This window comes from Manis javanica, chromosome 3, assembly GCF_040802235.1.
Source record: "Manis javanica isolate MJ-LG chromosome 3, MJ_LKY, whole genome shotgun sequence".
Classification (NCBI taxonomy): domain Eukaryota; kingdom Metazoa; phylum Chordata; class Mammalia; order Pholidota; family Manidae; genus Manis; species Manis javanica.
This window is the reverse complement of record NC_133158.1, coordinates 3,728,521-3,740,983: the sequence shown is the minus strand read 5'-3', so window position 1 is coordinate 3,740,983 and position 12,463 is coordinate 3,728,521. Positions and strand designations below refer to the sequence as shown.

At 63.5% G+C, this 12,463-nt stretch overlaps 1 protein-coding gene across 4 annotated transcripts in view; it reads right to left on the bottom strand.

Annotated features, from left to right (window-relative positions):
- PRKCD (protein kinase C delta) overlaps nucleotides 1–12,187 on the bottom strand; it is a 32,851-nt gene extending 20,664 nt beyond the window's left edge. The window contains exons 1-2 of one of the 4 annotated variants that reach the window (XM_036994852.2): nucleotides 12,167–12,187; nucleotides 1,769–1,882 (exon numbers count right to left, since the gene is read on the bottom strand). The gene's annotated coding sequence lies outside the window, so the exon portion shown is untranslated. Of the gene's footprint in view, nucleotides 1–1,768; nucleotides 1,883–2,428; nucleotides 2,448–4,773; nucleotides 4,991–11,779; nucleotides 11,906–12,166 lie in introns of those variants that run through there. The other 3 variants (XM_017678257.3, XM_036994850.2, XM_017678251.3) reach the window with 3 other exon arrangements.
- Between the last annotated feature and the right edge of the window lie 276 nt (nucleotides 12,188–12,463).

Genomic DNA, 12,463 nt, shown 5'->3' with positions numbered 1-12,463 from the left:
ACTTCCTGGGCAGCCAGAGGAAGTGAGCCTCCGGAAACACCTCGGATGGATGGGCCTCTGCCTTGGGCCCAGGCTCTGGGAGTGCACAGACCGCCTCAGTAGAAGTACCCTGCCTGTCCCAGTCCCAGAGCCTAGCAACTCCACTCCTGCCAGCATGGACACTGCAGGGGTCGGTGTTGCTGACAGGACCCTGCCCACCTGCAGGCACCCTGGCCCAGTGGCCACAGGCAGCCCACTTCCTCCTCTGCGGCAGCACCCACAAATGGTGCTGTGCAGCTGGCCCCTCCCCCATACCCATGCACCCCCCCAAATGCTGACCACTGGTCAATGGATAGGGGTGGGGGCCTGGCCCAGAAGGGCAGGGTAGCTGGGGTGAGTCCTGGGCAAAGCCCACCGTTCAGGTGGCCTAGCCCTCTGGAGTGCCTGTGGTCACAGCCACACCTCAGACCTCACCCGCAGTGACAGACGCAGGCTGGGCTGTGACCCCAGGGAGCCCCCTTCCTGACCCAGAATGGGCACTGTGGTGTGTGCGGGCAGGCGTCTGGGTGCGCTGGTGACTGTGTGAGCACCTGGGTACATATTGGAACATGCCTGTGTGCTCGCGTGCATGTGTGTGGTGTGTGTGCAAGGCTCTGGTGGGTCTGCTGGCACAGCTGCTGGGTGCAGCTCCGGTGTCCACACTGGGTGAGCCTGTGCCTGCCAGCCAGGGAGGTGAGGTCTGCCAGCTGCACACGGGCTGGCTCCTAGTCACATGAATTGGAGTTCTTGCCGGAAGGGGACAGCCCCCTGACCTCAGAAAGCAGAGGCCCCCAGCCAGATGAGGACAGAGCACCTCCCCCCGCCCACCGGGCGGGCGGGCGTAGATCCTGCCCTTGTTGGGGCCATACTCCTATCTGAGAAGTGAGGGCCCTGACCTCCCGCTCCCCCACCCCTCCCCAGACTTAGGTTCAGAGGCCCAGCTCCCACTGTCTGATCATCCCTAGACCTGTTGGTGCCTGACAGCCAGTAGGGGAGCAGCGGGAGGCTGACCAGGGAGGATTCCTGGAGTAAAGACCACCTTGCCAGCCCTCCCCACCGTCACTCTCTAGGTTCCAGGTGCCCTTAGCACACTGCCCCCCACCAGCACACACACGCCCCAGAATCCTGTTCGCTGGACTTTGGACCCTCAGTGGGAAACTCACGGGGCTGTTCTCATTGCGATGGAGGCTGAAAGAGGCCCCGGAGAAAGGAGTTTCTAGCTTTACAGGGGGCCTCAGAGAGTGCAGCCTCCCCCAGCCTTCCTTAGAGACTCTGCCCAGCTCACCCTGAATGTGGGGGCTGGGCAGGGGGGGAAGCTGGGCCATGGAAGAGAGGCTGGCCATGCCAGGAGCTGGGAGACCTCAGTGGGCACCGGCTGTGGGGCCTGGGCTGACCTCAGTCTCCCCGTGTGATGATGAGGACAGCCTAAGGCAGGCACAAGCTCCCTGGAAAAGCTGATACATCGACCTCCACACTCGGTTCACACACGGCCTTCTAACCGGCCAACAAAGCGCCACCACTTCTTGCCCCAAACCACCAGTGGGCCCCAAGCCTCTGAGCTCCACGGTCCCTGGGCCACAGGCCAGTTCCAGAACCAGTGCCAGGAAGGGAGCCCTTTGGGCCCCAGCCCCACAGCCAGACCAAGAATTCTACCTGCCCTGCCCCCCACTCTACTGAGTCCCAGGGCAGGAGGGGAGGAGCCCACGGCGAGGGCCACCCAGCACCCTGCCCACCTAAGACCAAGTCTTACCTGGGGCTCCCAGCTCCCCCTTGCCCTGAGTCCTTGCTCCTGCGGCCACGACCACACGAAAACCACCGGGAGAAGTAGGCCTGCCACCCTCACCTGGGCCAGTTCCCAGCAGACCTGCAGGAATAAGAGAAAAGCTGAGTTGGGAGGCACCCCAGGCAGGCTCCCCCAGCAGTCAGCCCAGCAAAGCAGCCCAGGCCTGGCTCGGCCTCCTGGGCCTGAGCCCTCAGCCTCTTTGGGCCTGGCTTTCTGTTCTCTGAGACAGGGTGTCGGGCCCAACTCTCCCAGGGCGCTGGCTGAGTGTCCACCCCATGACAGGGGTCAGAACACCGTGTCTCAGCCCTTGGAATGTTTCCCGGGTACAGACGGCGCAAGAAAGCTGTCCCTGACCCTGCTGTCGGTAAGAGCTTGCCCTGTGGCTTGGGAGACCTTGGGAGTCCTGGGGCAATTCCTCTGAGCCTTAGTTTGTCTTGTCTTTAAAATGGGGAACACATCACCCTGGGGGTTCCGAGGCTCCAGTGATGTGGGGTTCCAGCTCCTGCGCTGGACCCAGGTGATTCTTGTATGACTGTCATGCCCATTACACAGCTGAAAAAACTGAGGCCCAGAGAGGTCCTAGAAGGAATGAGTGGCAAAGGCAGCAAGGTATCCCAGGTCTCCTACCTGAAAGTCCTGAGCACTTTTTCTGCAGCCAGGCCAGGCTTCCACAAGAGTCCCCTCCCCAGACGTGAGTCCCTCCTCCAGCTGCAGACCCCTGTCACCACTCCCTGGAGGCTGAGGCATCCTGAGGTTGTATCTTTCTGTCTGTACCTTAAGTAGATTCTAATTTTAATTTAAATTCCAATTAGCTGTGCCAGCTAAATGGTGTCAGTACCCTACAACCACAGCTTGGAATCACCCTCAGCCCCCACTTCTTCTCTCCCCCCATCGCTGCTGAGGTTGGATGCTGGGGTGGGGGGTCTGTCGCTGTCTACCCATCCACAAGCAGTCTGGTCAAAGGGATGAGAGGGGGCAACGGCCACATGACATGGTAGGCAGGAAACAGGGTTGGGGACTCTCAGGGCCTTTATTAGCCCCACCTTCCAGGAGAATAGGGACCCTGCAGTTGGGAGGAGGGCCAGTGAGAGGTCACTAAATAGGACTAAGCAGACGCTGAGCTCTGAGCACGGTCCAAGCTTGTGCTAAAGGACCTCTGACACAGGACCCCTAGTGACACAACTTTCTCCATTCTGTAGATAAGGAAACCGAGCCTCGGAAGGTCAAGTACGAAGGCCAAGTCCTTCCTGCCCAGAGCCCTAGGCCTTGGTCACAATACCACAAAAGCCTCGAGACTTGCCCTCTGGGGTCTGCTGACTTGGCGGGGAAGAGGAAGGTGAGGGAGAGAGCCCTTGCCCGCATCCCAGGAGCCTGGCCACACCCGCAGCCTCCCGCGCTGATTCAGACCGGTGCTGTCACCGTCCCCAGGGTGTGGGCACCACGCACCTTGTGGTGCCCCTCTGGCTCCCAAGCCAAGCACTCTCGGTTCCCCATGAGCGGTGACGCCCCCAGAGCACACACTCAGTTTCACACAGTCAGACTGTGAGTGTCCCACCAGTCATCCCTCATGCGGCGAGCCTGCCCCCAGCCCTGTCACACAGCGGATCCCTCACCACCGACAGTCAGGTACAGACAGCTGTCCAACGCCTTCACATCTCACACAGTCACACACACACACACACTCCCCAACCTGCCCACCACACCCAGCTCAGTCCACAGCAGGAACAAGGAAACCCCAGGGCCCAGATCAGCCTAGTCACAGCGGCTCAGGGGCAGCCGGAGGAAGAACAAGTGAGCGCGCGCACACACACACACACACACACACACTCAGACACAGCCGGGTGGGCTGACACTAACACCACAGGCTCCCACAATGAACAGCTCGAGTGTGCTCGTGGCCAGTGTACACACCCCATGTGCAACATAAGACCCTCTAGGCACAAAAAGACACACAGGACCCCCCCAACACAGAGAGGGGAGCCTGGTGACAAAGGACATGCCAAGACTTAGTCCGCACACAGCTGCGAAAGCATGGACGGCTCAGGACACCCAAAAGACACACACAGGCAAGTCACACATGTGGGAAAGGACATCAGGGCTGAGTCCCAGACAAAGAGGCAAAGAACACACGAGGAGATACTACACACAGAATCCCTACACGCCTAATACTGGCGACTCAGCATGGAGGGGACAGGGTCCATGCACGCAGGGTAGGGGCCAGAGAGAAGGGGACATCCCTCCACTCCCCAAACCCTTCCTCCCCCACAGGGGCAGTCGGCGGGGGGAAAGGGGCGGTTCAGACGGTCCCACCTCCTGCTTCTCATCCCGGCCCGCCAGCCCTCCCCTCACCTGCTGGGCCCCGCGGGGGGTGCTGTCTGGGCTGGGGGGCTGGGGGCGGGACTGACGCGACCTGGAAGGGGCCACCGGGGAATGGGGTTCTGGGGGGAGGCATAGGCGGGGCGGGAGGGGAGGTAGAGACTGGAGCCACGCCCAGCCGGGACACTGGGAGAGAGACCGGGACTGAAAGAAGGCAGAGCCGGGCGGAGGCGCCGTGCCGGCCGGGCAGGGACCCCGGAGGGGCGGCGAGGCCAGGCGGGCGGCCTGGCGTGGCCCCGGCGTTGGGGGACGGGGGGCGTGGGCGCGGAGTCCGGCCCGGGGGCGCGGCAGTGGGGGCGATGGACTGGCCGGTCCGGCCGCGAGGGAAGGACCGGGACGCGGCGGGGAGTGTGGGGGCGATGGTCGGTCAGAGGCCCGGGGACTCGCGCGCGACGGCGGCCCCGGGCCCTGGGGGCACGGGCGGCCAGGAGCCGGGCAGACGGGCGAGGACAAGGGGGAGCGGGCGGCGGCGGGGAGAGGATCGGCGGTCCCGGAGCGGGGGGCCCGGCTGGCCGCCGCTCAGTTCCTCGGTTTCGGGACAGGAACGGGAGCGCTGCGGGGCCGAAGCGCCCTCGGGGTTCCCGGCCAGCACTCACCTCCGCGCGGGGCCAGGGGCAGGGTCGCGGCGCCCGGTCCTGTTCCGCGCGGTCCGGGGCGTGCGGCGGGGCGGAGTGGGCCGACCGGGACGGGCCCGGCGGCCGGGGGAAGCCGCCTGAGCGCCGGGCGCGCGGCGGGCGAAGCCGGGGGACTCTCGGGGACCCGGCGCCGCCGCCTCCCGCTTGCGCGCTGCTGCACACGGAAGTGCGAGGGGGTGGGGCGGCGAGACCTCACCCAGGTGCCGGCCGGCCCCGCCCCCCGGGGCCCCGCCCCGCTGGCCCAGCGGGGTCCCCCGGCCCGGCCCGAAGGGGGGCGGCAGCGCGTTCGGGCGTTCGGTTCCCGCACGACTCCTGGCCCGCCGGAGAGCGCGCACCGGCGCTCAAAAGGCGTCCGCTCCGCGGAGGAGGGCGCCGAGGCCCGGGGTGCGCCCTCCCCACCCTAGCCCCGCGGCCCGAGCCCGAGGAGGCGCCCGCGGGGGTTCCCCGGCTCCCGGCGCCCACGCCCGGGACTCCCCACCCGCCAGCTGGCCAGCCTCGCCAGGCCTCGCTCTTTCTCTTCCTGTTGGCTGGAGTGCGGACGCGTCCGGGCTCGGTGCCCGCCGCCAGGCCGGCTGGCTGGCCGGCCCTGGTCTTGCTCGGGAGGAGCTGGGAAGACTCCAGGGCGGGAGGCTGCAGCTGTCCCCGCGCTGCTGGCCGGGCTATCCTGGGAGCAGCCCCTACCCCAAATTCCAGTCTTCCGCTCTGCTGCCCCCACTGGCCAGAGCTCCGCATCTACCCTGGCGGGCGCCTGAGCTCCCCCTCCAGACTTGGGACTTGGTTGTCAGGCATAACTCATTCATTCATTCACTGGGTATCCTCCGGGCCTGAAGTCTGGGGATAGAGTGGGGCCCAGAGAGTCCATTCCCTTGCCCCGGAAGCTCATAAAGCCAAAGTGATGGCTAATAATCCTAAGACATGTCATCTTCTAGGGGCAAAGAAGAGAGTTCCAGGTCCCAGGCCTCCTGCAGGAACTCGAAGAGGGGAGGGGAGAGTCTTCGTCAACAGCTCTTCCCAGATGATGCTGAGGGGAGGATGGAATGGGGGCCATCCCTGAGGAGGCCTGGATTGACAGGGGCCCCGAGGCAGAGAGACCATGGCGAGGATCAGGTGCAACAGCTGTTAGAATACAGTGGGCTCCTGGGGGCGTGGACAGGCCAGAGGGGCTGCCAGAGAAGAGAAGGGCTAGATGCGCGCAGAGGGGCTGCCATATTGCTCAGGTGGGAGAACGATGGGTTGGGGAAGATGGGGGAGAAGGGACCAGACCAGGTGGGTTGCAGGGTTGGGGGAGGGGGTAAGACCTCCAGGGATGGAGTGCCCTGGCCAAGATGTGGATTCCGGAATTCTGTTTGAAGTGTGGGGAGGAAGCTTTCCTGGCTGGAAAGAGGAATATTGTAATGAGTCTTCCCACCACAGGGAGGGTGGGGAACTGGTGCCCTCCACCCAGGAAGGGCCTAGTTTGAAATCCAGTTAATGCCCAGGTTCCCAGTTCTGATGCCTGTCTCCTACCCCGATGGGGTGGGCTCCTTCCACTAAGCTGGACCCCTCTGGCCACAGCATGCTGTCATATGGAAATAGGCCTTGTGCATATCTTTGAACGTGCTGTTCCCTGGGCCCAAATGTCATTTCCCACCTACCCCCATATCTCCAGCCTGTCTTGGTGTGGCCACCCAAATGCCACTTCTGCCTGGTGTCCAACTGTGAACCCATGGCCCTTCCCTAAGCTAGGGGACTGTATTCATTAGTGTGTTTTGTGTCCTGGTCCTGGCTGACCCCACGCCATGGCTTCCCTGGGGTTGGGCTGCAGGGAAGGGTGAGCAAGGTGAGCTTCGGGTGACTTTTGCCCACCTGGGATCAGGTTTCCTTCTGGCTCCTCCCTCCAGGTCCACAGTGGCCAACCCTACCTCTTGCTCAACATCAATGATAGGGACCCCCTGTGCCAGGACCTCTGGAGGGAGGACCAGGAAAGGTTGACCCTTGGGGAGCTACCAGCCCCTAGCTCCCATGCCCTAGGCTCCCCCTGCGAAATGGAAAGAAGAACCATCCCTGATGGAACGTCTCTGGTGCCAGGCCCTGGGCTTTGTATTGGATGTGTGCCACCCAGGCAGTCCTCAGGACCCTGTAAGGGGAAGGCCACCATTTGTGCCATTTTTAGGGATGAGTGGACAACCTCTAAGATAAGTTAAGAGACTTTCCCAAGGGTACGCAGCTAGTAATGGCAGAGGCAGGATTCAGTCCAATGTCTGCTTGGCTCCAAAGCCCATGTTTGACATCAGGGGTTCTCAGTCTCAGCACTACTGACCTTGGGGCCAGACGGTTCTGTTGCGGGACCGTCCTGTGCATTCTGCGGTGTTGGGCAGCTTCCCTGGTCTCTACCTGCTAGAGGTCGGAAGCACACCCATTCAAGCTGTGACAGATTAAAATGTCTCTAGACCCTGCCAAATGCTCCCTCGGTGGGGGGGATCACCCCCTGTTGAGAACCACTGCTTTAGAGCAGGGCTAATGTTGCAGGAGCGAGGATTTAAATCAGCCACCAGGAAGCACTTTGCTGGCCCTCAGGATCATTCACACGCAGCTTAGGGCCTGGGGGCACACCCTGGCCTCAGCCAATCTTTCTCCACTGCGGGCTCTAAGGAGAAGCGTGATGTGCTCAGAGAGCAGCAGAGGCTGTGCAGGCACCCTGGCGAGGGCAGAGGAGGGATGTGGGTGGGCTAGGGCAGGGTCTGGACAAGCTTGCTTCTGTGCCCCCATAGCCCATCCAGTACCAACCTTAGAAGGGCCTGCTGAGGCCTGGGAGCAAGCCTTGGCTGTCACATGCTGACTGTATGACTCTAGGCAGGAGACCACACCTCTCTGGTCTTGAGGCGTCCTCAGCTGTGAAAAGGGCTGAGGACAGACCCATGTAGGGGCTGAATGAGATCGTGTGTGTGGAACCCCTGCCAGGGTGGACACCTGGTGAGGGCTCTGCTCATACTGGCCAGGGGTACAGGTATGGTCACATTGCCGAGTCACAGGCTGTCAGCCGTGGGAGAGCCCTTGATGGCCTCTCACGACATGAGGCATAAATCTCCAAGCAGGGCTGGGCCCACAGCAGCCACGCAGTAGTGGTACTTCCCCTTCCTCCTCCAGGTTTGCAGCTACGGAAATGAGCCCTTCAGGGCAGCTCTGGGCAGTGTCCAGACTCTCACCCCTGGAGCCCTGACCCCTGTAGCCCTTACCCTACCCAGAGGCCATGAGCCCTGGGGCCCCCCAGGCCCTCGCAGGAAGTCTAGGACTCAGCCCACCAACCTGGAAAGGGCCTGGACCCGCCTCTATCCCTGGGGTCGGCCTAGCCGAGGGCTGGATGGAATCCCCCATGGGATCCCTGCAAGAGCTGGTCCTTGTCCTGGCCTCTCTGACTCTCACTCACTCTGTCCCTGCTTCTCTGTATCACCACCCTTGTCCCTGAAGCTTTGGCAGCCAGGACCATCCCCATGACTCCAGGGCACAGGCCTGGCCAAGGGAGAGTGGGCTCATGTTTCTGGAGCAGGGGGCCCAGGCCAGCAGGGATGGTGTGCCTGGTGAGTGCTGGAGGGGGCTGAGACTGGGGGGTCCTGCCGGGGGCAGTGTGTGTGGAAAGGGCAGTTGGGACAGGCTCCAACCGGCAGTCATGCCTCAGGTGAGCGAGATGGCCACAGGCAGGGATTGCAGCCTCAGGCCCTGGGGAAGGGGCAGGTGAGGTCCATGACCTTGGGCGACATGGCAGGGAAGTGCCAGGCCAGGGGCTGGAGGGCCAGATGCACAGGCGGCTGCACCCCTGCCCTGGGACCTAACCTTGGCCTCCTAATCTGTGGAACGGGGGAGGACGGTAATGATGGCCTGGTGGGTGGCCTAGAGGCAGGAAGAGAAAGGCTCAGTCTGCAGCGGCGTTAACTGCCAGACAGAGTCCGTGAGGTCAGGCTAACAGTCCCTGGGTTCTGTCCTCAGCACGTTTGTGTTTGGGTGAAACTTGAGGAATACTTGGGATAGACAAGGAAAAGGCGCTTTCGGGTGGGCGAGGCGCAGGGCTTTCCTGGGGTCCTCGCAGGGGCGCGCGGCTCCTGCACTGCCCCCGCCGGCCCCGGCCGCCCGCTCACAGGCCCTGCCCGCCTGAGTCCCTCTGTAGCTCCTCTGAGCCCTGCCCCTCAAAGGCGCGCCGCGTGGAGGGGGCTGGAGGGGCGTCGGTGGTGCCCGGGCAGTTGCAGGGCAACAGCGATCCGTTGGCGCAGAGAGGCCCGGGCGAGTCCCTGCTCTCTGCCCCGACCACCCCCGCGCCGACGCGCACCAGCACCCGCTCCTCCAGGCCAGGCCCCGCACTGACACCCGCGGGTCCGAGCAGCCCGCGGCCCGCGCCTGCCCGCGCCTCAGTCTCCCGTGCAGCGGGAGCTCTCGGAGGCCAGCCGGACCCGTGGGAAACGGGGCTCCGGGCGGCCCTGACCGGGAGGGCGGCCCCCGGGGTGGCCGGGGCGGCGGGGAGGGCCCGCAGGCACAGCCGCTCCCTGCTCGGCCGCCGCGCCTCCTCCCTGCCCCGGCCGCCGCGCACGCGCCCCCGCAGGCCGGCGGCCCCGCCCCGGGCAGCCCTTCCGAGCCGGGGGCGGGGGCGCGGCCCGCCGCGTGACACAGGCCCGGCTATAAAAGGGCCGGCTCTATTCCGGGGTCGGCCGCCACCTGCGGCCGGCCCGGCGCCGCCTCTGGGCTGGGGCGCAGCGCGGTGGCCTGTCCCCCTCTCCCTGCCTTGGACTGCGTCCGCGAGAGGCGGAGACTTAGCCCGCCTGTGTCCCGGATGGCGCGACCGGGGTCCTGGGGGCGAGGGTCGGCCAAGGCACCGCAGCCCGCCCCCTGGCTGGGGACCTCTGGGAATTCCGTGGGGGCGCGCTGGGCGGCGGATGAGAGATGGGAGGGAGACACGGAACCCTAGAAAAGGCCTGACACACATTGCTGCTCTGATGAAAAACAGAGCAAAAAAGGAAAATGAAGACACGTTCACAGAGGCAAGGGGAACCTGCAATCACACGGATAATTTCATCCCCCCCAGACGGAGCTACACACCACACTGTAATTGTATCTTGGACATTGTTCTGTTGGAAGGCACAATCAGGGCCGGCTTTCTGGAGGAGATGGCAGAGCAGTCTGGGGCTCAGGATCCCTTAATTATTTTTCCCCGGGACCAGGGATCTAGGCTCCTGACCCAGACTTCACCCAGGGTTTGCCAACAACTCTTGTGAGGGCCGTGAGCAGGGTCAGTGGGCAGTGCCTGGAGAGAAGTGGTTGGGCCAGTTGAACCAGCGGAGCTTCAGCGAGGTGCCCACACAGCCAGCACCTTCCACCCCAGGTCTTCCAGGGGTATGAGAGGCCCTGGGGGCACCAAGACACGGCTGCCAGCCCACCCCCCACCCCGCTACAGTGCTCATCGAGGCCCCCACCTCTGCTCAGTCTGTGCTTTGCTCCTGGAACAGCATTCCATCAAGATCTTAACCACCTGACAAGGCCCCATGCAAGACGTCCTCCTCCAGGGAGCCTCCCAGATGCCCAGCCAAGGAGGTCCTCTGCTTCTTATGAGGCCTCTCCCCAACTCTACCCCCTCCACCCACACAGTCCAGGGCCTCCCCTGACGTACCCACCACTGAAGAACTACCATGCAGCTTCCACACTAACTGGCTGTGTGACCTTGAGCAAGTACCAGCCCTCTCTGAGCCTGTCTCCTCATCTCTAAAATCCCCCCACCTTGGGACTGCTCTGAGGATGGATTAAAATGTTGGGTACAGAGGGCGCAGACCTGTACCCAAGACTAGAAACAGGCAGCTGGGCTGTTCATGTCCATCCCCCCAGACTGTGAACTCCCTCGGCAGACACACGCCCCCTCCCCAGCGCCCAGCAGCCTGTGGCGGGCAAAGGCAGAAGTTTGCAGGGGAGGAGCCTCCCCGGGCAGCCGAGACTCACCCTCAGGCTACTACCCACCCCACCACCTTCACACGCCTGGGCCCTGCCTCTGCCCACAGGCTTCTGTGGGCACAGGCTGTGGCCATTTTGGCCACAGTGGCTAGGCAGGTGGCCAGGCTGTCAGGCAGGCCCGGGCAGCTGGAATGGTGAGCCTTGGGGCTAGAAACACAGCCAGTTCCCGGCCAGTCCCTCAGGGCCTGTGGGCACCAGGCACTCGTTCCAGGGCAGTGGAGGGAGGGGAGGAAGATGGCTGGAATTTCCAGATAGGGGGTGGCGTTTGAGTCAAGGGCTGGGGCACACGGTCTAAGCCCTCATACGGGCCCCATGTAGGGCCCTTTATGCCCCAACTCTAGACCAGTGGGGTGAGGACTCAGGCCAGCTGACTCCAGCAGCACCAGGCCTCCCCAGGGTGGGCACCGGAACCCAAGCCCCCTCCTTCCATAACACAGGAAGCCTCTGGCATCTAGAGTAGAAGGCCCCAAGCAAGCCTCTACCACCCCCAGGTGGCCAAGAAGTTACTGTGGGGTGGCTGTGTGGGTGTGCATGGCACAGCTGTGGTACTAAGGGAGGAAAATGAACTCTGCCCTGAGAGGGGGAGGGGAGGAGGGGCTCCCAGCCCCGGGAGGGATCCAGGCGGGCCTGCACGGACAGCCTTCTGCTCCATCTCAGTGCTGCGCTTCCCTGTCCTGGACTTCTCCATTCACTTGTCCCCACTGCTACCACCCTGGCCAAGGCCACCAGTATCTCTGTCTGGCCACCTGCAGTTTTCTTAGGACCTCTCACCGCAACCATTCTTTCTCCTCGCAGCAGCCTCACAATCCTCCTAAAACGTGGAGGAGGCCTCGCTCCCAGCCCGACACTGGCCATGGATCTCAGGAGAAAGGAGGGAGTCAGCGCACGGCCATCAGACCGAGCATGGTGCAGCCCCTGCCCCCTGCCCCTGCCAGCACCCCCAGCTCCAGTGAGAGCAACTTCTCCAAGCTCCTACCGGACAACATCCTGCAATTCTCACCTCTGGCCTTTTGCCCACGCTGTTCCCTTTGCTTGGCACACCATGCCTAGCTAACTGCTTCTCCGTCTTCAGGTAGGTCCTAGTTTAGTTACCACCTCCTCCAGGATGTCTTCCCTAACCCCTTGTACCAGGTTAGGCAGATCTCAGTCATCAGGGCAGTGTATCCTCTCTCCCTGGACGACTCCACCCAGGGTTTGGGGGATGGTCCTTCTGCTCCCCCACCCATCCCTGACCAGCTGCCAAGCGCCAGCCCAATGCCCTCCCTCAGCCCCCAGGTCTCTGAAAAAAAGTGAGCAGGGTCACCAGGAGGAAGGGAGGGTGGGGGCCATCCAGGGCACCTCTGGGTGACTGCTGCCGCCCCTCCCCGCCTGCCTCGTAGTGCCTCACCTGGGGGGCTGGCACCACCAACTGTCCCCTACATCTGCGGCCCAAGGGCTTCCAGGCCTCCGGTTGCCGGGACTCTCAGCCTCCCCCACCGAGCCAGGTGCTTGAGCTGAGCGCTGCTCAGAGGGAACCTTGGCAGCTGAGAGCGGGCCCAGGGCGCTGAGTCTTCCTGAGGGCACGTAGGCGTGAGGTGAAGCTGCTGGAGGAGAACCAGCCACTGGGCCGAGTGCAGACAGGTGGCGAGTGTGCGTCAGGGGGTGGTGGTGGAATTAAGGCTTACACAGGTCCCCCCCACAACGG